Here is a 26091-nt window from a genome sequence, read left to right as displayed (position 1 = left end):
ACAGGGAGGAAGAAATTAACACATTCCCTCCAGAGACAGACAAGAACCAGGAAATGTTTGACTTTACTCCCTCTCCTTTTAGTATAAATGGAGCCTGAATTCTAACCCAGGCAAGATGGTTCTTTGGGATGAGTCTACCATCTTCTCCGTCTGCATTTATTTCTGAATAAAGTTCCTTGCCCCAACAACTCATCTCTCAATTTATCAGCCTGTCATGAGGCGAGCAGTATGAGCTTGGACTCAGTAACAGAAGGATGACTTTCTCAGCTTCACAGCCCCCTCGTGAGCCCCTGCTGGAGTCTCCTACTCAGTGGGAAGGATGAAGTGGTCCCTGAAGGGATGATCACCCTTTAGAAGTCCTCACTGCCCTGAGGCTGTTCTGATGTAAAATGCACAGTCCCCTCAGATTCCTGTTGTGATGGCTATTTTCTTATTTGAGTTTTTGGACAAATGACTTCATTGTTCTCCAACCTGTGACTTTCAGTAAAGCACCCAGTCTTTTAATCGGATCATTAAAATCAAAATGAAAAATTTAGTTTTCATTTAAAAATTTAAATGAAATTTCATTGAATATGGAAAAGTATTCATATTTACTTTTGTAAAAGTTCAGCACAGTTGTGAGACTGTAGTCCTGACTTGCTTCCCCAACTATACTCCCCCCATACATAACCCTGCCTGAATACCACCCTGGTGCTCCAGTAATAGAATCTGTGCCAGGTCATGTCTCCAGGGCTGGAGCTTATGGCCACCCCATCACATGGTGTGGCAACTCATGCTTCTTAATCAGAGCATCAGATGACTTAGTGCAGTCGTGCTCTTATTTTTACAAAGCTTCTCTGCAGCCACGCCTGCTCTTAGATCGCGGGCCTTTCCTTGGCACCACTTCAACAACTCAACTAATTTCCTGTGCCAAGGGCCCTTTCTCCAAGATTTCTTCTCACATGAGTCACCCCATTAGAGCCCAGATTGACTTCAGGGCATTCACTGGAGGGGAGGGGCCATTCCATTGGTTTGGCTGCTGTGAACAAAGAGCTGTGGAATTGGAGACAGAGTGAAGACTAGGTTTGACTTCTGCTTTTGCCCCTTGGTAGCTGTGTGACTTTGAAAAAATTACTTAACTTCTCTGGGCTCCCCATTTCTACATTTGTGAAACAGGACTTACAAACAGGAGGCAAAGAGAGAAAAGAGCTCAGTCCCCAGAGGGGGACAGAGATGCATTTAAACCCTACCTCTGGAGCTTGCCCACATTGTGACCCTGGCAATCCCCTGACCTACCAAAGCCCCAGATGTCAGATATTATGAATGGAAGAGACTCCACCTGCCGCTGGGAGTCCTTTGAAAAATTAAAAGAGAAAATGTATGTGTTGTGCCTGGCATGTGTTTGGGCACCAAAGAAATGTTTTGGGTTTTTTTTGTTTTTACTATAAAACAAAGGTCAAACATGCTAAATATCTACCTTCATAGACTTTGAAAGGATTAAATTCACAATATATATGAAAATATGCTGTAAACTGTAAAGAATCTAAAATGCCATTATCATTATTGTAATCTGTTTTTTCTCTCAGGCCTATCAAACCGTAAAAAAGTTTGGTAAAAACAGTACAATAAATACCTGAATATTCTTTCCCTAGATTCACCAGTTGTTTGTTAGTATTTGCACCCTTCTTCTGTATATCTGTATCTATTTCAATCTCTATTTATCGACTTAGCACCACTGTTGAACCATTTAAAAGTAAGTTGCAGGCATTATACTTGACATTCAATTACTTTAGCATATATCTCCTAAGAATAGCATCATTCTTTCAGCGGTAAAGAATCCGCCTGCAATGCTGGAGACACAGGAGACACAAGTTGGATCCCTGGATTGGAAAGATCCCCTGGAGGAGGGCATGGCAATACACTCTGGTATTCTTGCTTGGGAAATCCCGTGGACAGAGGAACCTGGTGGGCTACAATCTGTAGGGTAGCAAAAAGCCAGACACAACTGAGCAACTGAACATACACACACACTTTATATAACTAACTACTATTTTTACCAAGAACTTTACCATACATATAATAATAGTATCTTATATACAGTCTACACTTTCTCCCATTAGACACGCAGTTCCAATACAGGATCCCACATTTCATTTGGCGACTGTCTCTTTACTCATCTTTCTTTTATTTTGATGTGGACCATTTTTAAAGTCTTTATTGAGTTTGTTACAATATTGCTTCTGTTTTATGTTTTGTTTTTTTGGCCACGAGGCATGTGGTATGTGGGATCTTAGTTACCTGACCAGAGATCGAACCTGCAGTCTCTGCACTGGAAGGCAAAGTCTTAACCACTGGACCCCCAGCCTTCTTTACTCTAGAGCTATGCCATTCAATACAGAAGTCCCCGGTTGTCTGTGACTGTTTTTTTAAAAAAAACCTTTTTTGGAGTATAGTTGATTTATAATGTTGTGTTAGCTTCAGGTGCACAGCACAATGATTCAGTTACACATATACAACATCCACTCTTAATTTTTGTTAGATTCTTTTCCTAAATAGGCTATTACAAAGTATTGAGTGGAGTTCTCTGTGCTATACAGCAGGTTCTTATTAGTTACCTGTTTTATATACAGTGGTGTATATATGTCAGAAAAATGTGGAATACTCCACAAATTTGCATGTCATCCTTCTACAGGGGCCATGCTAATCTTCTCTGTATCATTCCAGTTTTAGTCTATGCACTGCCAAAGCAAGCACTGTATATGGCTCTTAAGCCCTTGAAATATGGCTGGCCCAAATTGAGTGTATTCAAGACTTAGCGCACACAAAAAAATGTACATTATTTCATCAGTAATTCTGCATATTGATTGCATATTGAAATAATAATACATTGAATGTATTGGGCAAAAAATACATTATTAAAATTAGTTTTACCTGTGGCTATTTAAAATTTTTTAATTGCATATATAGCTCACATTACATTTCTGTTGGACAGCACAGTTCTAGAATATTTCTTTTTTTTCTCTTGTGATGCTGACATTTTTGTTGTTGTTGGCACACTGTGTGACTTGCAGGATCTTATTTCCCCAACCAGGGATCAAACCTGGGCCCCAGCAGTGGAAACTTGGAGTCCGGACCACTGGACCACCAGGGAATTCCCAGACATGAACATTTTTGAAGAGTCCAAGCCAGTGGTCTTGTTGAAGGCCCCACAATCTGAATTTGTTTCCTTTGAGTATATCTGGCTTAATCTTTCTGACAAGGATATGACCTGGGTGGTAGTTTACAAGGCATCGTGTCAGGAGGCTCACAGTGTCTCATTGTTGGGATTGCAAAGTCTGATCGCTTGGTTACGGTGGCATCTGCAGTCTGATATAAAGTCCTCCTATCCTTGTAATCAATAAAGAACCTTAGGTGATCCTCTGAGAACATGTGCACATCCTTCTCCACCATCCTTTATCCAATGGTGTCAGCATCTAGTGATGATATTTGTCTCTATCAAAAATCACTCCAAACAAACTGTCTTAACTTTTTAACTCCGTGCTCAAATAATTTCCTGTTTGTGTCATTTATCCTAAGACAGTGTGGACAATTCACTGACTTATAAATCTCGTCCATTACTGGTTGCATAGCTTTCCCTTTGCGTAGAATCCAGCTTGTATTGGTGCTCGTGTCTAGTCGCTCAGTCATGTCTGACTCTTTGTGACCCCATGGATTGTAGCCTGCCAGGCTCCTCTGTCCATGGGATTCGTGGGTTGCCATTTCCTCCTCCAGGGGGTCTTCCTGACCCAGGAATTGAATCTGAGTCTTCTGTGTCTCCTGCATTGGCAGGTGGATTCTTTACCACTGAACCACCTGGGAAGCCCTAGAATTGGGAATGCAACATATTTTATATCATCTTTATTGACAGTTATTTAGTCCTATTTCTTTCTATTAAAAATATTGATTCCATGAACATCCTTTTAAATGGCACATACAAACATTTCCTTCTTTGAGACATATTCCTGGAAGTGGTATTGCTGAGTATGTTTACTGAAATTTTTGACACATGGAGTCAGATGGCCCTCCAAAAATATCGCACTGTTCACACCGTCAGTGAATCATCCAGGATGCTTTCAGCTGCAAAGGAGCAACAATCCCAACACAAACTGGCTTTAAGAATAAAGACATTTATCTTCTCACACAAACCAGAACTCCAGTGGAAAGGTACAATATACACTGTTTTTATTCAACTTCATTTTTTCAAAAGACACTGGTTGGGAATCAGCAAAGTGCATGTTGACGGTTTGGAAAATAATGGCTTGAAATACTTGGATTCCATTCTGGAGCTGGACACAGGAGGCTACCTGAGCAAATTCTGACTTAGGAACGGAGGAGGAGAGATCCATCATCTCATCTACAAGGGCTAGCAAAGCACACTGTTCTCAGGCTCTCCCCTGCCTGGACATCACTCAGCTTCCTAGTCCTTGCCAATCTACCAAGTGAATAATCTCTTTTAAAATTTCATCTGTGAAACAGATGGCATGGGCAAGCAGTATTGTATAGTATAGTATTATGAGAGACCCACCTGGATTCATAGTCTGAAAGCACCACTTATCAGCTGTGTGACCTGGAGCGAGTTATTTAATGACTGTATCTACCTTATAGTCTTGCTATGAGAATGAAAAGATGTAATTTGTGTAAAATGCTTAGCACAATAAGTGCATTTCAAAAAGCAACTGCTTTATCACGTGCAGATTTCTGTTGCTCTGTATGTGCGTGCTAAGTCGCTTCAGTCATGTATGACTCTTTGTGACCCTATGGGCCGTAGCCCGCCAGGCTCCTCTGTCCATGAGATTCTCCAGGCAAGAATACTGGAGTGGGCTGCCGTTTCCTTCTCTGGGGTATCTTTCCGACCCAGGGATCGAACCTGTGTCTCATGTCTCCTGCATTGGCAGGTGGGTTCTTTACCACTAGTGCCACCTGGGAAGCCCCTTCTGTCGCTGTACCAGGTTGCAATAGAATCAGGACGTGAACCCACCACACAAGGGAGAAGAAGTCAGCTGGCACTTAATCTGTGCTGGCCTGACTGTATCCTGGTTTTCTGACCCCACGGCTCGTGATGCAGATGGAAGGGAAGGATTGCTTGTGGGGCACTGTGGACAAAGCCCTGGATGCTCTGAGAAAAAATATGATGATGACTCTCTCTTCTAGGACTTCACTAAGGAGAAGACGGCAGACAAACGTTAAAATACAAATGCTTTCAGCACAGACATATTTTACATGCAGTATACCCCATGCAAATTTGTGAAGTATTCCACATTTTTTCTGATGTATATACACCACTGTATATAAAACAGGTAACTAATAAGAACCTGCTGTATAGCACAGAAATCAGTATGGCCCCCATTCATAGGTTCACAGCCACCACTTCACCAAGTCTGATATCTTCCTTCAGTTTTTTTTTTAATTGAAGTATAGTTGATTTATAGTGTATTAATTTCTGCTATACAGCACAGTGACTCAGTTATACATATATATTCTTTTTCATATTCTTTTCCATTATGGTTTATCAAAGGATATTGATAGTTCCTTGTGCTGTACAGCAGGACTCTGTTGTTTATCCATCCTATATATAAGAAAGCTTACAGCTGCTAACCCCAACCTCTCAATCCACCCCTCACACCCCCTCCCTGGGCAACCACCAGTCTGTCCTCTGCGTCTGCGATTCTCTTTCTGTTTCACAGATACGTTCATTCGTGTCACATTTCAGATTCCACATATAAGTGATGTCATATAGTGTTTGTCTTTCTCCTGCTGACGTCACTTTAGTATGCTAATCTCTAGTTGCAGCCATGTTGCTGCAAATGACATTATTTCATTCATTTTATGGCTGAGTAGTATATATGTACCACATTGTATGTATCTTCCACACCTTCTTTATCCATTCCTTTCTCAGTGGACATTTAGGTTGATTCCATGTCTTGGCTTTGTGAACAGTGCTGCTGTGAACATAGAGATGTGTGTATCTTTTTGAATTACAGTTTTGTCTGGATATATACCCAGGAATAAGATTGTTGGATCATATGTTTTCTCTATTTTTAGTTTTTTGAGGAGCCTCTGTACAGTTTTCCATAGTGTCTGCACCAACTTACATTCCCACCAAGTGTCGGAAGTTTCCCTTTTCCCCGTGTACTCTCCAGCATTTGTTATTGTAGACTTTTTAATAGTGGCCATTCTGACCGGTGAGAGGTGCTACTTCTTTACAGATTTGATTTGCATTTCTCTAATAATTAGTGGCATCCGGTCCCATCACTTCATGGGAAATAGATGGGGAAACAGTGGAAACAGTGTCAGACTTTCTTTTTTGGGCTCCAAAATCACTGCAGATGGTGACTGCAGCCATGAAATTAAAAGACGCTTACTCCTTGGAAGGAAAGTTATGACCAACCTAGATAGCATATTGAAAAGCAGAGACATTACTTTGCCAACAAAGGTCCGTCTAGTCAAGGCTATGGTTTTTCCTGTGGTCACGTATGGATGTGAGAGTTGGACTGTGAAGAAGGCTGAGCGCCGAAGAATTGATGGTTTTGAACTGTGGTGTTGGAGAAGACTCTTGAGAGTCCCTTGGACTGCAAGGAGATCCAACCAGTCCATTCGGAAGGAGATCAGCCCTGGGATTTCTTTGGAAGGAATGATGCTAAAGCTGAAACTCCAGTACTTTGGCCACCTCAGGCGAAGAGTTGACTCATTGGAAAAGACTGTGATGCTGGGAGGGATTGGGGGCAGGAGGAGAAGGGGACGACAGAGGATGAGATGGCTGGATGGCATCACTGACTCGATGGACGTGAGTCTGAGTGAACTCCGGGAGATGGTGATGGACAGGGAGGCCTGGCGTGCTGTGATTCATGGGGGCTCAAAGAGTCAGACATGACTGAGCGACTGAACTGAACTGAACTGAACTGAATAATTAGTGAGGGACAGGGAAGCCTGGCGTGCTGCAGTCCATGGAGTTGCAAAGAGGCAGACACAACTGAGCGACTGAACTGAACTGAATAATTGGTGATGTTGAGCATCTTTTCATGTGCCTCCTGGTCATCTGTATTTCTTCTTTGGAGAAATGTCTACTTAGGCCTTCTGCTCATTTTTCAATTGGATTTTTTTTGTCAGCAACTTATATGAGCTCTTCTATATTTTGGAAAGTGACCCTTGTTGCTCACATAATTTGCAAATATTTTCTCCCATTCTGTAGGTTGTCTTTTCATTTTTTTATGGTTTCCTTAGATGGGCAAAAGCTTATAAGATTGATTAGGTCCCATTTGTTTATTTTTGTTTTTATTTCTATTACCTTGGAAGATCCTTCGGGGTCTTGTCTTTGGTCTGAGATCCTTGAGCTTTGGTCCATAGCCTTCCATCTTGGACAGGTGCCAGCCCCTTGCCTGACACATGTGAGTGCCCAGTAGATGGTAAATGATTGGCTAAGTACTTATAATTTGCAACCATGTTGCAGAAGACACCAGAGTAAGCAGAGTGCAGTTTTCCCTTTGGTTTCAGTTTTCCCTCTGGGATCCATAGTGGTTTATGTACAAAATCTCCTGGTCAGTGTCTCTTTAGTGGGGGAGGGGAGACTAAGTATTTAGGGAAAACAGGAAGTGGCAAAAGGACTAAGAGAAAGAAAAAAAAGTGTTAAGTGTTCTTGTGGAAGAAATGATGCAATAGAAGGAAAGTCTGTGAGAGGATGATGAGCAAACTGTAAAGGGGCTTGTGAAACCTTCCATGTTTCGGTACAGATCTAAGCCAGGGCTGCTTCGTTTTCTCAAGGTCCGAGCCTTGACACAGCTGTGAGGTGAATGTGTGCAGGTAGATTTCAATTGAGATTAAGGAGGAAAAGGTGACTTGCCCCTAACTGAAAAATAAACAGATGCCAAGAGCAGGTAAATTATAGTGGAAAAGGGTTAGTCACTCAGTCCTGTCCAACTCTTTGTGACTCCACGAACTATAGCCCACCAGGCTTCTCTGTCCTTGGGATTCTCCAGGCAAGGATACTGGAGTGGGTTGCCATTCTCTTCTCTAAGGGATCTTCCCAATCCAGGGATCGAACCCAGGTCTCCCACATTGCAGGCAGATTCTTTATGGTCTGAGCCACCAGGAATCAGAAGAAACACAAATTCCCCCAGAAGAAGTAAAATATTATTAATAGGTTGACATTAATCAGCTAGTGTCATAACTGACACCATCAGTAAGGTAACAAGTAAACAAGACTATTTGGGGTGTGAATGGGACGGTGATAATGATAACATTTACAGTGCTGTTTATCCCTGTTACCTCTTTCCCTGGTGTGAGTTTATTCCAACAGAATAACAGAAATCTATACACAAAAAAACAGTTTCTGAAATGATTTTTCTGTGCTGAGTACTTTACATGAATTCTCTCCCTCTCTTTCTTTTACTTTTTTTTTGTTTTGGCTACGATGAATGTGGGATCTTAGTTGCCCAACCAGGGATTCAACTCATGCTCCCAGCAGTGGAAGCATGGAATCTTAACCCCTGCGCCACCAGAGAAATCCCTGAATTTTCTTTTTTAATCCTCAGAACAATCTATAATGTAGATATCTTTAATCCCCATTTAGATAATTTTTATCCTCTTTTTGGCCAGAGGCTCCCCAACAGAGAGGTTAAGTAACTTATTCAAAGTCACACAGTAGATAAATGGTGGTTCCAAATGATGAACAGAAGCAGGTCTCTCACTGAGTCCGCGCTGTACAATATTGCTTGCATATGAAATCTCACTGTTACACAGATGGAACAAAAATGCCATGGCTTTCTGAAATGTAAGCACATTCTATAGCATTAACTTAAAGTCCAGAGAGGTCCCCTAGATTGGTGACACCAGTTATTGTAGGCTAAGGGTGATGCAGAAATTTTCAATGATTTTCAAAAATACATGAGGTTTGGGGAACCACTTCTTCAATCTTTATCATGGGAAATAATCAAATCTAAGTCGTCTCCACTCTGTGACTAATTCCCTTTTCCTGAGCTGTGGAGGTATGCTACAGTAGCTCTGTGATGACTAAGCCTTTAAGACAGATTTTTTCCCTAAAGATATATGCTTCCTAGGACCAAGGTCTATTAAGGAAGTCTTTGAGTCTGGACCTGGAGGGAAGATTATATCTCTGTCTTTTAAAATTAGGCTAAAAAGGCCAATGTCCATTAACATAAGGGTGCCAAGTCCCCTCCTATGAAGCCTGACCTCGCCACCCCATTCTCTTCTCTTTCCTGGTGAACCTGCTTCGGGCTTTTCCTGCAGCACCTGCCATAGCCTCATCTCCCTGAGAAGTGGCATTTTGGGATTGGCCAGGCCTAGGGCCCCCCCTCGGTGCCCATCCAGGTATGGTGTCTCCACTTTGGGTTATTCTGCAGTTACTCAGCGCTGCAGAAGACAGACGCTGCTAAATCAAGGCAGCAAATCAGAAAAAAAAAAAAAATCAGAACCCATCATGTTGTGCACTAGCATCTTTATTTTTAAGCTAATCCCATCTGGATTCTTTTCTGACTCTGACATCCTAAATTGCGATCCTAATAAATATTTATCTTGACAGCAGCACATAAATCAGTTGATGACTTCCCTTGTTACTTATAAACTTCAGGGGTCAGAGGTAAAGAACTAAGTACAACTGAGGTCTTAAAATTGAATTTGTGCCAGATATCCAAACAGAAGTACAGGCAGATCTTATTTTATTGCCTTCTGCTTTATTGTGCTTTGCAGATACTGTGTTTTTTACAAATTGAAGGTTTGGAGCGATCTTGCATCAGGCAAGTCTATTGGTGCCATTATGCTCACTTCATGTTTCTGTGTCACATATTGATAATTCTGGCAATATTTCAAAGCTTTTTCATGATTATTCTCATTGTTATGGTGATCTGTGATCAGTGATCTTTGGTACTGCTACGACTCACTGAAGGTTCAGGTGATGGCCAGCATTTTTTAGCAATAAAGTATTTTTATATTAAAACATGCACCTTTTTTCAGATATGATGCTATCACACAATAGACTATAGTATAGTGTAAGTATAACTTGTGTATGCGCTGGGAAACCAAAAAATTCATGTGCGTGTGAATTGCTTTATTGCAATGGTCTGGAACTAAACCCACAGTATCTCCAGGGTACACCTCTTATTGAAACTGTTTGAATTCCAATGATTGGGATATTTATCCACAGCTAACATTTTGGCCTTTCTCTCAGTTTCTGATAATAAAATCTGATGAGCACATTCCCATACTTAAAACTTGTCAGTGGTTCCTGTTTATCCCCAGGAAAAAATCTAACCCTTTTATCATGGCAAAGAAAGTTCTTCTGGACTTCCCTGGTGGTCTAGTGATTAAGACTCCATGCTCCCAGTGAAAGAGGGGTGTGGGTTCAATTCCTGGTTGAGGAATTAAGATCCCATATTCTTTAGGCATGGCCCCCGAAATAAGTTCTTCCTAATCCAGCCCCTGCTCACCTCCTTAGTCTCTTCTTTCAACACCCCTGACTTCTGGCCCCAGCTAAGCCTCATCCCTCTGGCACAAAGCCACCAAGGGTCTCTGTCATTAGGTGGGCCCATGAGACCCCATCTTGAAACATTCCCTCCTGCCCTTACCTCTCCACCCTCACCTGGCTGAATGAGTCTAGCACATCCATCTCCACTAAGATGTCCTTTCCTCCTAGAAGTTTTCTCATTCCCCACCTGCCTCCACCTGGATGGGAGCCACTCCTGTATAGTCCCATGGAAGCCCTCAGCATTTTCCATGCTGTGTTATGACTGCCTGTGGATTTCCCCAGCTCCCTCTCCACCTGTAAATTTCTGAGAGCAGAGCTCTTCACTGCTACATTCCCAACACCCATCCATCCTGTCTGGTATGTAGTAGATGCTTGATAAATATCTGTGATTGAATGTTATTCATACCCATATGATTTTTTATATTTGTTGCTATACAGACTACAGTTATGTATTCTGTTTATACATAGACTCTCTGCCACTTAAAAAAATTATTTGACTGCTCTGGGTCTTAGTTGTAGCACGCAAGGTCTTTAGTGGTGGCATGTGGGATCTTGTTCCCTGGCCAGGGATTGAACCTGGGACCCCTGCATTGGGAGTGCAGAATCTTAACCTCTGGACCACAGGGAAGTCCTCCAACTCTGCCAGTTAGAACAACCAAGTGACTCCTCTTTTCCCCCACCCCAAGCTGATGCCTATTCCAGCATCACAAGGTTAGTCCTGTCTCCGCTCACACACACACCCTGCACCAAGTCTCAACCCTGCTTTGTACAAACTTGAGTGTTACCCTGAGGAACTGGCTTTCATTCAACAAGAAGGATGAGTCATTGGAAGTGTGTTTAAGACCAGGAGAGCATGAAATTACAACTCTGGGCCAAGATGAACACGCATGGATTGGCAGCACAAAAATCTGAGACTAAGGGAGATTTGTTAGGGAGCAATGACTACTGGGGACAGGAATGGAGAAGAAGGGACAGTTTTGAACTGAGAGGAAGGATCTGGCCATTCATCAGATGTCATTGTTTACTCGCTAAGGCATTTCCAACTCTTTTGTAATCCCGTGGACTATTGCCCACCAGGCTCCTCTGTCCATAGGATTTTCCAGGCAAGAAGGCTGGAGTGGATTGCCATTTCCTTCTCCAGGGGATCTTCCTGGCTCAGGGATCGAACCTGTATCTCCTGTAATGACAGTTGAATTCTTTACCACTGATCCACCAGGGAAGTCCTGTTCATCATATATAGGGATCAAAAAGAGAAAGACTCAAAGTTGAGTTCAAACTCATGGGATTAGAAAATTGGAAGTCAGGTGACACCATTCACAGAAATAGGAATTATTGGAGGGGTTGCATGAACTGTTTCATTTTTCAGGGAGGAGAGTTGTCCCATGGATCTGCTAACAAAGTATGCAAATTAAAAACCTCAATTACTGGGCTTCCCTAGTGGCTCAGCAATAAAGAATCTGCCTGCCAATGCAGGAGATACAGGTTGATCCCAGATCTGAGAAGATCCCACATGTACTAAAGTGAAGAAGAGAATATAAGGCAACTAAGCCCATGAGCCACAACTATTGAGCCTGTGCTCTAGAGGCCAGGAACCGCAACTACTGAGCCCACGCTCTGCAACAAAAGAAGCCACTGCAATGAAAAGTCCGAGAACTGCAACGAGGAAGAATCCCTGCTTTCCGCGACTAGAGAAAAACCCACACAGCAACAAAGAGCCAGCACACACCAAAATACATAGATTAAAAAAATATATAAAAAAAAATATTAAAAAAAAAAGATTGAGTAAAGCTCAATCATTCAAACTTAGAGCACTGACACAGGATCCACTTTGACCAAAATGTATCAACATCATTGTGACCACTATGGCCTTACTTGCTCAGTTTTGTTTGGCTTAAATACCTATTGCCTTATATTCTCTTCTTCACTTTAGTACGTGTGGGTACTGAACACATTTCAAATTTTATTTCCTATTGGATGAAAGTATCTACCTGAAAGATATTAAATATTTATTTTTTCTTTCCTGGGAAAAAGCTCAATTATTCAAATAAGGATTACAGATAGCATGGGTTGCGATTGCTAGGTGCCAATCACTTTATAGCATTTACTTCTTTTGTGCTTACTACAACATCCTGAGATCTATTGTGTGATTCTCCCATTGTACAAATTAGGAGATTGAGGCTCAAGTCACTTGTTCACATTCTCACAGCTTTTCTGGGTATCAGAAATGAGATCCAGCCTGGGCTCTGTGACCCCAACACCTCAGTATAGTGGAAACTGGGGCTCAAGAGAGGTTCCGAGCTCTCTGTCAACTCCAGAACCGTCAGCTTTAGGATGTTAATCAAGCACTGTGATTGGATGAGGTTATCAAGGGAGGTAACATGCAGAGGAAAGAATTGAAAATCAAGGATAGGAATGGAAGACTAAGATGAGCAGCCAAGGGAAGAAGACAGACATGGAGATGAAGCAGGAGCAGCAGAGAAGGGGAGTGGAAAGAGTAAAGCATCTTAGAAGAAGATGGAAACGTGTTCTAGAAGAGAGTGATGATTACATCAAGCTCTGTATAGAAAGGTCAAGAAGGAAAAGTATTTTAAGGCCATTGTATTGTTTATTATTTGTTGATTGGTTGGATTAATAGTCAGTATGTTGCCTAAGTCTTCCCAGGCATTCGCAGGCAGAAAGCAGAGGATTGTGGAGGAAGCAACTTGGACAGCATCAACAGGTTTCATAGAATTGTACCAAGACCAGCACAGAAGGGTCACGAGAAATTTGTGCTGCAGGTTCCATGCATCCAAGATCCAAAGCTGTGACATGCCAAATGTTAAGGTTGCTTGAAACCCACAGGGTATCACTCCAGCAGAGTTAAAGCCTCAGAATCGCTCTGGGTTAACAAATTAGCATTTAGTTTGAAAACATAATCTGAGACAGACCTGACTCTTTTGTACCGAGGCCCCTAAGATCATTTGCCAAAGATCCAGATCTTATTTCAGGCTCTCCTTTCAGTCTCCGGGGCACCAGCTAACATAGAGTATAACCATTCCTAGAATGAGCTAGAACTGCTGTACCTCTAGAACCATTCACGTAATACTTGATGTGCAATGACAGAATTTACAAACCAAGATCATTGTCTTCCACTTTGCCAGTTGCTAACTAACCTTTCAGCTTGATATTCAGAGTTTCTGAAACTCAGGGTGTTTCAGATGATCTCTGCTAACACTGGCCTCTTTGAGAGAAGAGAGGAGTCTTTCCATTTCCTTGATTAAATAATAAATGAACTGGTATCCAAGCTGCTAAAATTGAGCTCCCATTGGGGGCTTACTGGTTTCAAAGTGTGTGCCGAGGAGGAGGGATAGGACATCCTGGAAGTCTTTAGAAACTGTAGGAGGTTAAAACTAGAGCAACATGAAAAACCATCTCGCTCAAGGTCTTATTTTGCAGATGAGCAAAATGAAGCCCAGAAATATGAAGCATGCATGTGTGCTAAGTTGCTTTAGTCGTGTCTGACTCTGCAACTCCATGGACTGTAGCCCGTCAGGCTCCTCTGTCCATGGGATTTTCCAAGCAAGACTACTGGAGTGGGTTTCCATGCCCTCCTCCAGGGGATCTTCTCAACCCAGGGATCAAACCCACCTCTCTTTTGTCACCTGCATTGGCAGGTGGATTCTTTACAACTAGCACCTCACCTAGGAAACCCAGAAATGTGAAGGGGTTTGCTCAAGTGCCAGAGCTGGTTACAGCATTAGAAAGTGAAAGTGAAAGTGAAGTCACTCAGTCGAGTCCCACTCTTTGTGACCCCATAGACTGTAGCCTACCAGGCTCCTCTGTCCATGGGATTTTCCAGGCAATAGTACTGGAGTGGCTTGCCATTTCCTTCTCCAGGGGATCTTTCCAACCCAGGGCTCGAACCCAGGTTTCCCACATTGTAGACAGACGCTTTACCGTCTGAGCCACCAGCATTAGAACTAGAGTCTAAATCTCTTATCATTAATCCAGTTCTCTTTCTACTATGCTATTCAGAAAACAATGTACTGATCCACAGATGTCCTCTGTTTGGCATTCCAGCATGTTAGCACCAAATACCATGTACTATCTTCATAAGTACATACTTGTGCCTTAGGCAAGAGAGAAGGGAAGGAGGCTGGCAGACAAGCTCTTCAAAATATACTGAAAAGACTCTGATGCCCTAGTGGAGGGTGGGAGGCAGGTTTAAGAGCGAGGGGATATATGTATACATATAGTTGAAGACAGAAAAGTGTGGGAAATTCTTAAAGAGATGGCAATACCAGACCACCTTACCTGTCTCCTGAGAAACCTGCATGCAGGCCAAGAAGAAACAGTTAGAACCAATATGGAACAATAGACTGGTTCAAAATTGGGAAAGGAGTACATCAATGAGTATGTCAAGGCTGTATTTTGTCACCATCCTTATTTAATTTATATGCAGAGTATATCATGTGAAATGCTGGGCTGTATGAATCACCAGCTGGAATCAAGATTGCTAGGAGAAATATCCATAACCTCAGATATGCAGATGATACCACTCTAATGGCAGAAATCAAAGAGAAACTAAAGGTAAAAGAGGAGAGTGAAAAAGCTGGCTTGAAACTCAACATTCAGAAAACTCAGATCATGGGCATGAAGTCCCATTGTTTCATGACAAATAGATGGGGAAAAAGTGAAAACAGTGACAGATTTTATTTTCTTGGGCTCCAAAATCACTGCAGACAGTGACTGCAGCTATGAAGTTAAAAGATGTTTGCTCCTTGGAAGAAAAGCTATGACAAATCTAGATAACACATTAAAAAGCAGAGATACCACTTTACTGACACAAGTCCATATAGTTAAAACTATGGTTTTTCAAGTAGTCATGTACGGATGTGAGAGTTGGACCATAAAGAATGCTGAGCACCAAAGAATTGATGCTTTTGAACTGTGGTGCTGGAGAAGATTATTGAAAGTTCTTTGAACAGCAAGATCAAACCAGTCAATCCTAAAGGAAATCAACACTGAATGTTCATTGAAAGGACTGATAATAAAGCTGAAGCTCCAATACTTTGACCACCTGATGCAAACAGCTAACTCACTGGAAAAGACCCTGATGCTGGGAAAGATTGTGGGCAAGAGAAGGGGCAGCAGAGGATGAGATGATTAGACAGCACCACCGACTCAATGGACAGGAGTCTGAGCAAACTCAAGAAGATGGTGAAAAACAGGGAAGCCTGGAGTGCTACAGTTCGTGGGGTTGCAGAGTCAGACACGACTGAGCGACTGAACAACAACAATAGCTGATTCGCTTCATTATACAGGAGAATCCAATACAACATTGTAAAGCAATTATACTCCAATAAAAAAAAAAGAAACATATTGAGCAGATACCCAAGGAGTTTCTTAAGAAGTAATATAAATTTGGGGGAAAGACCATCCAGGCTTTGGAATATTCACTCTTGGTTTTAATCCTTGCTTCATCCTAATTTGTGACGCTGGAAAAGTTATTACTTAAAATCTATATTAGTTTTCTATTGCTGCTGTGACAAGTTACTACATACCCAGTGGCTTAAGGCTGCACCAACATATGTGATCACAGCTCTAGAACAAGTCCAAAAGGAGTCTTACTGATTAAAGCCAAGTGTTAGCAGCACAGTTTCCTTTAGAAGGCTCTCAAGGAGGTTCTGTTTCCCTACTTGTTTCAGCATCTGGAGGCCTCCTGTATTCCCTGTGGCCTCTGCCTCTCATCATTTCAACCTCTTGGTTCTATCAGTACATCTCCCACAACTGACTTTGACCTTCTCCCTCCCTCTTATAAGGGATGTTCTTACATCAGGCCTACCCAGACAATTCCAAATAATCTCCTTGTCTCAATATTTTTAATATAATCACATCAGCAAAGTTTTTTTGTTGTTGCCATGTAAGACAACATATTCTTAGGTTCTGAGGATTAAGATGTGGACATCTTTGGGGGCCAGTGTTCTTTTGTTTATATTTATTGGAGTATAGGTCCGTCTAGTCAAGGCTATGGTTTTTCCCGTGGTCATGTATGGATGTGAGAGTTGGACTGTGTAGAAAGCTGAGTGCTAAAGAATTGATGCTTTTGAACTGTGGTGTTGGAGAAGACTCTTGAGAGTCCCTTGGACTGCAAGGACATCCAACCAGTCCATTCTGAAGGAGATCAGCCCTGGGTGTTCTTTGGAAGGAATGATGCTAAAGCTGAAACTCCAGTACTTTGGCCACCTCATGCGAAGAGTTGACTCATTGGAAAAGACTGTGATGCTGGGAGGGGTTGGGAGCAGGAGGAGAAGGGGACAAGGGAGGATGAGATGGCTGGATGGCATCACAGAATCCATGGACGTGAGTTTGAGTGAACTCTGGAGTTGGTGATGGACAGGGAGGGCTGGCGTGCTGCGATTCATGGGGTCACAAAGAGTCGGACATGACTGAACGACTGAACTAAACTGATAGTTGCTTCACAATGTTATGTTAATAGTTTCTGCTTTACAGCAAAATGAATCAGCCATCAGTTCAGTTCAGTCTGAGCGACTTCACTTTCACTTTTCACTTTCATGCACTGGAGAAGGAAATGGCAACCCACTCCAGTGTTCTTGCCTGGAAAATCCCATGGACAGAGGAACCTGGTAGGCTGCAGTCCATGGGGTCGCTAAGAGTCGGGCACGACTGAGCGACTTCGCTTTCACTTTTCACTTTTCTGCATTCGAGAAGGAAATGGCAACCCACTCCAGTGTTCTTGCCTGGAGAATCCCAGGGACAGAGGAGCCTGGTGGGCTGCCATCTATGGGGTTGTACAGAGTTGGACATGACTGAAGCGACTTAGCAGCAGCAGCAGTGTTTCATTGTGTATATGTACCACGTCTTCTTTATCCATTCATCTGTCCATGGATATATATGTTGTTTCCATATCTTGGCTATTGTAACTAGTGCTTCAGTGAGCACTGGGGTGCGTGTATCCTTTTGAATCATGTTTTTCTCTGTATATATGCCCAGGAATGGAATTGCTAGAATACATAGTACTATTTTTAGATTTAAGGAACCTCAATACTGTTCCCCATAGTGGCTGTACCAATTTACTTTCCAACTAACAGTGTAAGAGTGTTCTCTTCTCTCTACACCCTCTCCAGCATTTATCATTTGTAGGTTTTTTTGGTGATGACCATTCTCACTAGTGTGAGTTGATATTCCATTGTATTTACTGTACTTTAATTTCTTGATCATGAATATATCTTCCACACTAGACAAGAAAAGCTATGACAAACCTAGACAGCATAAAAGACAGCTAAAAAGCAGAGACATCACTTTGTTGACAAAGGTCCATATAGTCAAAGCTATGGTTTTTCCGGTAATCATGTACAGATGTGAGAGTTGGACCATAAAGAAGGCTGAGTGGCTGAAGAATTGATGTTTTCGAATTGTGGTGTTGGAGAAGACTCTTGATAGCCCCTTGAACTCAAGGAGATCAAACTAGTCAATCTTAAAGGAAATCAACCCTGAATATTCTTTGGAGGGACTGATGCTGAAGCTCCAATGCTTTGGTCACCTGATGTGAAAAGCCGACTCATGGGAAAAGACTCTGATTATGGGAAAGACTGCGAACAAGAAGAGAAGGGGACGACAGAGGATGAGATGTTTGGAGGCCATCACTGACTCAATGGACATGAGTTTGAGCAAACTCAGGGAGATAAGGAGAGGGAAACCTGGCATGCTGCAGTTCATGTGTCGCTAAAAGTCGGACATGACTTAGCAAATGAACAACGTAAGACAGTAAAACTCTGGAGAGTAAGAACTGTGCCTGATTCATTTTGTATCTCTGGTCCCCAACAATGTCAGTGCTTCACAGTTGCCCAGTCAATAATAATTGTGCTGAGGATTAAATGGAGACCATACAAACTAACCAGTGGTATCTAGCTTAAATAGGTATTCAGAAGGTGAAGGATGCTTTTGTGAACATCCATTATGCCCAAGAAACCGGGAGAATTTCTGTGAGTGACAAGTAAATTGTCTCCATCTCTAATGAGAAAATGCAGGATCACGTGTCTTCTAGCTTTGGGGTTTTGGAGCAATTAGTCAGTGTCATGGTTCACCTTTTCTGTTTTTATTTTAATGTTGTTTTGCCCAGAACCCAGCACATGTTTGCTGAAGGAAGAGTGTTGGCTGATTTTCAGAGGTCAAGTGGGGCAGGAGCAGGTGGGAAGAAGCCATCGCCTATATTTCCACACCTCAATGGAGCAGAGCAGAAGTGCACCCTGGGTTTGTCTCTACCGTTTTAAGAGCTGTGTACTTTGGCATCTGTTTCTTCTCACCTCGGTGGCCAGAATGGCTTTTCTCCTCTAAGGCTCTCACCTGGTCCAGCGGAGGGATGAGAAGATGGGCAGCAAATCCAGTAGTTCTGGGCGGCCTCATGGTAATGGAGTCACTACATTCTGTCTGGCCTCATACAGGTCATTCCTCTTTCAATTCTGTGTCTATAAAATGCATGACTCACCTCTCAGATGCCAAGAAACTCAAAGACTTTGTGTTCCTGTCATTAAAGGGTACAATTTAAATTTTAAAAAGCTGCTGTAGGCATACCTACCAGACTATCATTAGACGAAAGCTCATGTCAAGGCCAAAGCCAGCTTTGATTTTATTTCAAAGCCTGAAGCAAGAGACCTAGTGCCAAAACTTTCAAGGTACCTGGTGTTTAAAGTGGGCCTGCCCACCCTTCAGTTGGATTCAGATTCCAACATGTCCTGCTATCGGGGTGCTGATTCCCCTACAAGTACACAGAGCAGGAATTGAACCAGCAAGCTTGCCTTTCTAGCCAAGCAATACCATGCGCTGATTGCACCCACAGTCAGAGCTCTGTGCTTACATGATCTGCAGAAGAAATTTTTAATGATTTGTAAGTTTATTTCCACAAAAAGAATAACAAAAGAACAGATATTAAACCAAATTGAGAGGATGTTTTAGCTGTACAGCTTATGGAATCTTAATTTCCCAGACCAGGGATTGAACCCAGATCCTCGAAAAATGAACATTCAGAGTCCTAAGTACTGGACCACTGGGAAAGTCCCAAGCCAAACCTACATTTGAATTCAACAAGACAGTCTTTTTGAGAAGAACACTTTTTAAATCTCTATTTTTAAAGTGACTTATGCTGAAATAAATGTTAATTGGTTAATTCAAAGTTAAGTACTCAATTACACACTAGTTCTATTGTCTGTTGCAATGATCAAAGGGGACTGGAAGACAGTTTTCACCACCCATGGGCAAACAGATCAAAAAGACAGCAAAGGGACATTGTGTAAGTGAAAACAAATTCTCATTTGCATGTAATTCATGCAGTTTGGAATATTGATCATTCATTCATTAACTGTGTCAGTTTTTATCATTCCACGTATATATTCTAAGTATCTTCCATGAGACCACAAGGGAATTATGCTCAGTGTTCTTGGTTCTTTCTGACCTTGTTTGTTTGTTTTAGTCACTAAGTCACATCCAGCTCTTGTGATTGCATGAACTGTAGCCCACCAGGCTCTTCTGTCCATGGGATTTCCCAGGAAAGTGGGTAGCCATTCCCTTCCTGGCCTTATTAGGCAAAGCTGCTGCTGCTGCTGCTGCTAAGTCGCTTCAGTAGTGTCCGACTCTGTGCGACCCCATAGACAGCAGCCCACCAGGCTCCTCTGTCCCTGGGATTCTCCAGGCAAGAACACTGGAGTGGGTTGCCATTTCCTCCTCCAATGCATGAAAGTGAAAAGTCAAAGTGAAGTTGCTCAGTCATGTCCGACTCCTAGTGACCCCATGGACTGCAGCCTACCAGGCTCCTCCATCCATGGGATTTTCCAGGCAAGAGTACTGGAGTGGGCAATAGATGGGCAATAATATGGACAATGCAGTCTGGTAAGTGCTGCTTTAGGGAAGCAAAGGGTACACAGAGCCAAAGAGGATGCCAGTCTGGTCTGGGAGTGACAGGGAGTTGGACTCAACCACCAAAGACCACCTGCCTTCAGTCACATTATTTTCAAATGTGAGGAGCAGAGATGGGAAGGTACAGCAGACTATTCTAGAAAAGAACTTGTCCATAGATCAGGAACCTTAACAATCAATAGGCTAGGAGTTTGATGAATGCCTCAGATTCAGGGATTTAGGACTATGATTTAACAAAGCCAGTAGAGACTTCCCTGTTGGCTCAGTGGCTAAAGACTCCATGTTCCCAATGCAAGAGGCCTGGGTTTGATCCCTGGTCAGGGGACTAGATCCCCAATGCTGCAACTAAAGATCTCACATGCCACAACTAAGAGCCAGTGCAGCCCAACGGATAAATAATAATAATAAACCAAAGCCAATAATCCTCACATAAAAGACTTTTCACTTTGGATAAAGGCAACCCCATTATCATCAGCAACAACCCCAGCCTCTGTCCAGAGGGATCAAATTCCTCTTCAGGGCCCTCTTTACTTTTGTGGGCTTTTGAAACTGTGGCCAACCAACACCCCACTTACTCAAGCCCTCTAAGACCTTCCCCTCTAAAGCAAATGGTTCTCAAGAAGCAGGAAGTTTTCTTAGGAGAACGGGTGTGAGGGAAGTAATATAGGACATAAGAAAACCCAAGCAAGGTTGGGTCTTAGCTGGAGGTATGGTGAACGATGTCAGATTCAGGATCTCTGAAGATTTAGCTTCGGGACCAGGAACCAGGCTTGATCACTCAAGAGCTTTAGTGTAGCAGTTTTATTAAAGTATAAAAGGAGACAGAGAAATCTTCTGACATAGACATCAGAAGGGGGATGGAGAGTGCCCCCCACAACTAGTCTTATCAAGGCCTTATATATTTTTACCAGACCCACCCCTACAACATACATCCTAAATTAACAAGATTAGAGCTAACAATAGAAAGATCTTACCAGACCCACTCCCACAATATATGTCTTAAGATAACATGATTAGTCAGAAGGTTCTTGTTAAGGAGAAACATGTCCTCAAGCAAGGTACACTCTTATAGTGACTAAGACAAGGGTAAGTGAAGTCGCTCAGTCGTGTCCGGCTCTTTGCGACCCCATGGACAGTAGCCTGCACCAGGCTCCTCCGTCCATAGGATTTTCTAGGCAAGAGTACTGGAGTGGGTTGCCATTTCCTTCTCCAGGGAATCTTCCTGACCCAGGGATCGAACCCAGGTCTCCCGCATTGTAGACAGACGCTTTACCATCTGAGCCACCAGGGAAGTCCGACTAAGACAAAGCAGTGTAGAAAAAAAAACTCTTGTCCTTTTCTCCTCCTTGAGAGCCTCAGACCCCTTTCTCCTTCTCCAGGGCCCTGGACCCCTTTCTCCTTGAGGGCCCTGGGCTCCTTATCAACCTACCTAAGGATGAGCTCTCTCAGAGGCTGACTTCAAGCTCATCCCTCCAGGCAGCTCTGGAAACCCCAAGTACACTATGCAGCCAGTCCCCCTTAACACAAGGGACATGCATTTTTGTGCCTGGGTGTAGACAGTCTGCTGAGAATGGGAAGTGGCCTTGTGGAAGCCATGATTCTGGTTTGCTAGGGGACCATTCCTAGGAGATGGGGCTGGGAGTTGTCCTCAGCCAGCCCTCATAGAGGCTGGGACAAAGAGGCACCTGTGAGTAAAAGGGACCTGGGCAGGGCTTCCTTACATCTATGATGATGAGCTCTGCTAACTGCTGAGTTGAGTCCTCACTGCTGTTTCAGGAAAGGCCACTTCCCAGAAGGCCAGGGAGCTCTACCGTGGAAGATGTGGATGCCACAAAACGTGTTTGTCACCATTATGCGTCCGCACAACACCCAAAGCCTCTGCCTCCCCCCTCGCCCTTCACACCTGGCTTGTGTCACTCCATTCTTTGTATTCTCCGCTGCAACCAGACTATACATCTCTCTGTTCCTTGAGCACACACTGAGCTTCTTCTCTCTTCATTAGCTTTTTCCTATCTGGAATATTCCCCCACTGTGATATGGTGGTGCCATTTTCTAAGGTGAGGATGGAGTGGAATGATCTGAATGGGGAGGGCAGGGCAAGGGAGGATGTAAAAATAGGACTTCTGTCTGAGGAACCTATTAGGTTTCCAAGTAGAACTTTAAAGATAGACTTGGATAGGTGAGTCTGGAGTCATGGTTCTTAAAACCAGCCTGTAGCAGATTCCCCTGGAGTGCTTGTTAAGACAGACTGCAGAGCCCTGCTCCCAGATTTTCTGATTCAGTAGGTCTGAGGTGAGACCTGAAAATCTGCATTTTTAAACAATTTCCCAGGTCACCTTGGTGGCCCTGTTTGGGGAACACACTTTGAGAACTCGTCTACAGTTCTAGGATAGGTCAGGCTAGATCTGGAATTGGAAACTTTGGGAATACAGACAACATTTAAGCCACAGGATGATGCAGGATCATCTGAGATGGAACAAAGCCCCAAGACTGATGTTATGGATTGAATTGTATCCCCCCTGCAAAAAAATTTCACATGCTGAAGTCCTAACCCCTAGTACTTCAGAATGTGACCTTATTTGGAAATAGGACTGCTACAGATATAGTTAGTCAAGATGAGGTCAGTTAAGTTGGGCTCTTCATCTAATATGATGGATGTCCTTATCAAAAGGAGAAATTTGGACATGGAAATCCACACACAGGCAGGATGCCATATAAAGGTGAAGGCAGAGATCTACAAGATATGCGTGGATATGTACTAAGTCACTTCAGTTGTATCCAACTCTTTATGACCCATGGACTGTAGCCTGCCAGGCTCCTCTGTCAATAGGATTCTCCAGGCAAGAATACTGGAGAAATCTAAAATTCTTTGGTATTTCATACCTTTATGAAATACCAGTAAACCTCCAGAAGCCAAGGAACCAACCCTGTTTTTTTTTTTTTTTTTTGGTAAGTATAGTTTTTTTTGTAACATTGATTCACAATGTTCTGTTAATTTCTGCTGTACATATGTATAGCATATGTACATATGCTATATGTATGTGTACATATAGCATATGTATACATATGTATACATATGTATATGTATGTATGTGTACATATATATGTGTATACATATGTACATATATATATTCTTTTCCATTATGGTTCATCATAAGATATCAAACATAGTTCCCTGTGCTGTAGAGTAGGACCTTGCTGTTTATCCATCCTATATATACTAGTTTGCATCTGCTAACTTCCCTCCCCAGCTGCCCTCCTCCTTGCCTGCTGAACATCTTGATCTTGGACTTGTGGCCTTCAGCACTATAAGACAGTACCTTGCTGTCGTTTAAGCCCCCCAGTCCATGGTAATTTGCTCCAGCAGCTCTAGAAAACTAATACAACTGGAATTCACCAAAATGGACCCAGTGGGTGAGGAGAAACCAGCAAAGAAATGATCAGTGGAAAACCCAGGAGAACCCAGGAAAACCCAGGAGAAATCCCAGAAGCCAGGGAAAGACCATGTTTAAGCAGGAGAGTGGTCATTTTGCCAAATGCTGCCGAGAAGTAAAGTCAAATGAAGACAGAGAAATAACTGTTTGATAAGGCTGCAATTTTAAAAGGCAACATGTTGTCTCTGACAACCTTGAGAGAACAATCTTAGTGGAAGGGGAGGGGCCAGAGCCAGCCGGAGGAGCTAGAAGAGAGGAAGAGAGAAAAGGAAGTGGACAGGTTTCCTGGGCAGGGCAGCCAAGCAGCTGGACCCTAGCTGGAGGAAAACGTAGGTTCTTTGGTAAAGATAGGACCTTGGAAATAATTTCTATGCCCATAAGACATTTAGACTTTTAGTTTAGTTTCTACATTTAAACATCGAGTTTCTCTTTAAAAGGAGAAACTGAAGATGCTGGATAAAAGGGATGAAAGTCCTTGAGAAAACTAGAAGCCTTTCAGAAGGAGTAGGGTCTTCATTCAGGGGAACAAGGAGAAAGGCGGAGAAGGATGAGGAGAGAAGCTAAATTCAGTTTCCTTTCTTGAGCTGTTAGTAACTGAACAAAATTTAAGCAAAGGAGATGTTAAAAAAAAAACAAAACAAAAAACTTTTGACTAAATGATAAATTGTAGAATCCAGATGGAAAAAATGTGCGTGTTGGGAGAGGGGGTGTGGAAGCGTAGTAGGGGAAACAGGCAAATTGTATAGTTGGCAGTTGTAAAATGGCCATTCAAAGAAGAGATTTAAATAGCACCATTTGCCAATCAAGACTGGATGGTAGAACTGGAATTTTTTTCTTTTTTTAAATTAATTTTGATTGAAGTATAGTTGCTTTCCAATGTTGTGGTAGTTTTTGCTTACAGAAAAGTGAATCAGCCGAATATATACATATGCTATGCTAAGTCACTTCAGTTGTGTCCGACTCTGTGTGACCCCATAGACGGCAGCCCACCAGGCTCCCCCGTCCCTGGGATTCTCTAGGCAAGAACACTGGAGTGGGTTGCTATTTCCTTCTCCAATGCATGAAAGTGAAAAGAGAAAGTGAAGTTGCTGTGTCGTGTCCGACTCTTAGCGACCCCATGGACTGCAGCCTACCAGGCTCCTCCATCCATGGGATTTTCCAGGCAGGAGTACTGGAGTGGGGTGCCATTGCCTTCTCTGGAATATATACATATATCCCCTCTTTTTTGGATTTCCTTCCCATGTAGGTCACAACAGAACTGAAATATTGAGAGCAGCTGCAGAGACCGAGACTCTAGATGGCTTGAGGTGTTGTTCCACTGCTGGTTCTCTGACTGGTTTACCTGATGGGAAAGGTCGAGATAAAGAGACATTTTGAAAATGGTGTCTGTGGTTGTTTAAAATCTGTCATTAGTTTGAAGGAGGTAAATAGATACCCTTTAACGTCTGGCTTGCCACCTACCCAGAGGTGAGGCCTTGCCTCTAATGGAAGGGATTCTGGGAGTTCAGTAGCAGCATGACTTCACCTTCTAGTGACTATTGACTTTTGGCCAATTACATCACCACCAGCAGCAGAATAATCGTCACTTGAATGCTTACTGTGTGCCTGGCACTGAGCTGAGTTCCTCAAATAGATTATCATGTTTAATCCTTAGTAGATCTATGAAGTTTGGACAAATAGCATTCACATATTGCTCTCAAAAGAAATGTGAGTCTCAAGGGGATTAAGTCATAGAAACTGTGATACAGGTAAACCCAGAAACTACCCTGTGGCCAAAGGCTGCATTACTCCTTAACCTCTCCGAGCCTCAGTTTCCTCATCATAAAATGAGACATTATAATAACAAGTTCCACACTGGAGTATACCGATTACATGGCATCAGGCATAAAGTAGACAGTCTGCAAAATTAGCTATTATTAGTAGATTTGAGCTATTATTACAACACTGTGTTTACATTTTAATAAAGGACTATAGAGAAAGAATGTGTGTGTTTGTGGAATGTTTTGTATGTGTACATGTGGGAGAGAGAAAGAACAGTAATAATCAGAAAGTCATAAATTCAAGATGGTGAGTTTTGAGTGTTGGCAGAAGAGATTTTGTGTGGGCAGCTTTCCCTTCATGCCTTAAACTCTATGACATACAAGTTCCTCAAGATGGTTTTAATTTTCAGGGCTGGGGATAGTGAGGTGTATGGGGCACTAGATTCTGGTGTAATATTTAAAGGTAGGGGTCCCCAACCTCTGGGATCTA

General features: G+C 42.6%; 2 non-coding genes across 2 annotated transcripts; both read right to left on the bottom strand.

Annotated features, from left to right (window-relative positions):
* Positions 1 to 2626: 2626 nt before the first annotated feature.
* On the bottom strand, positions 2627 to 2731 carry LOC133240799 (U6 spliceosomal RNA). The gene has a single exon (XR_009734397.1). It is a non-coding gene; the product is annotated as a U6 spliceosomal RNA (small nuclear RNA).
* Positions 2732 to 11049: 8318 nt separating this feature from the next.
* Positions 11050 to 11123, bottom strand: TRNAG-CCC (transfer RNA glycine (anticodon CCC)). Its single transcript has one exon. It is a non-coding gene; the product is annotated as a tRNA-Gly (tRNA).
* Positions 11124 to 26091: the final 14968 nt, after the last annotated feature.

The sequence above is a fragment of the Bos javanicus genome, chromosome 28 (genome assembly GCF_032452875.1).
Source record: "Bos javanicus breed banteng chromosome 28, ARS-OSU_banteng_1.0, whole genome shotgun sequence".
Classification (NCBI taxonomy): Eukaryota; Metazoa; Chordata; class Mammalia; order Artiodactyla; family Bovidae; genus Bos; species Bos javanicus.
The sequence above is the reverse complement of the archived record's forward strand: the minus strand, read 5'-3'. Positions and strand labels throughout refer to the sequence as shown.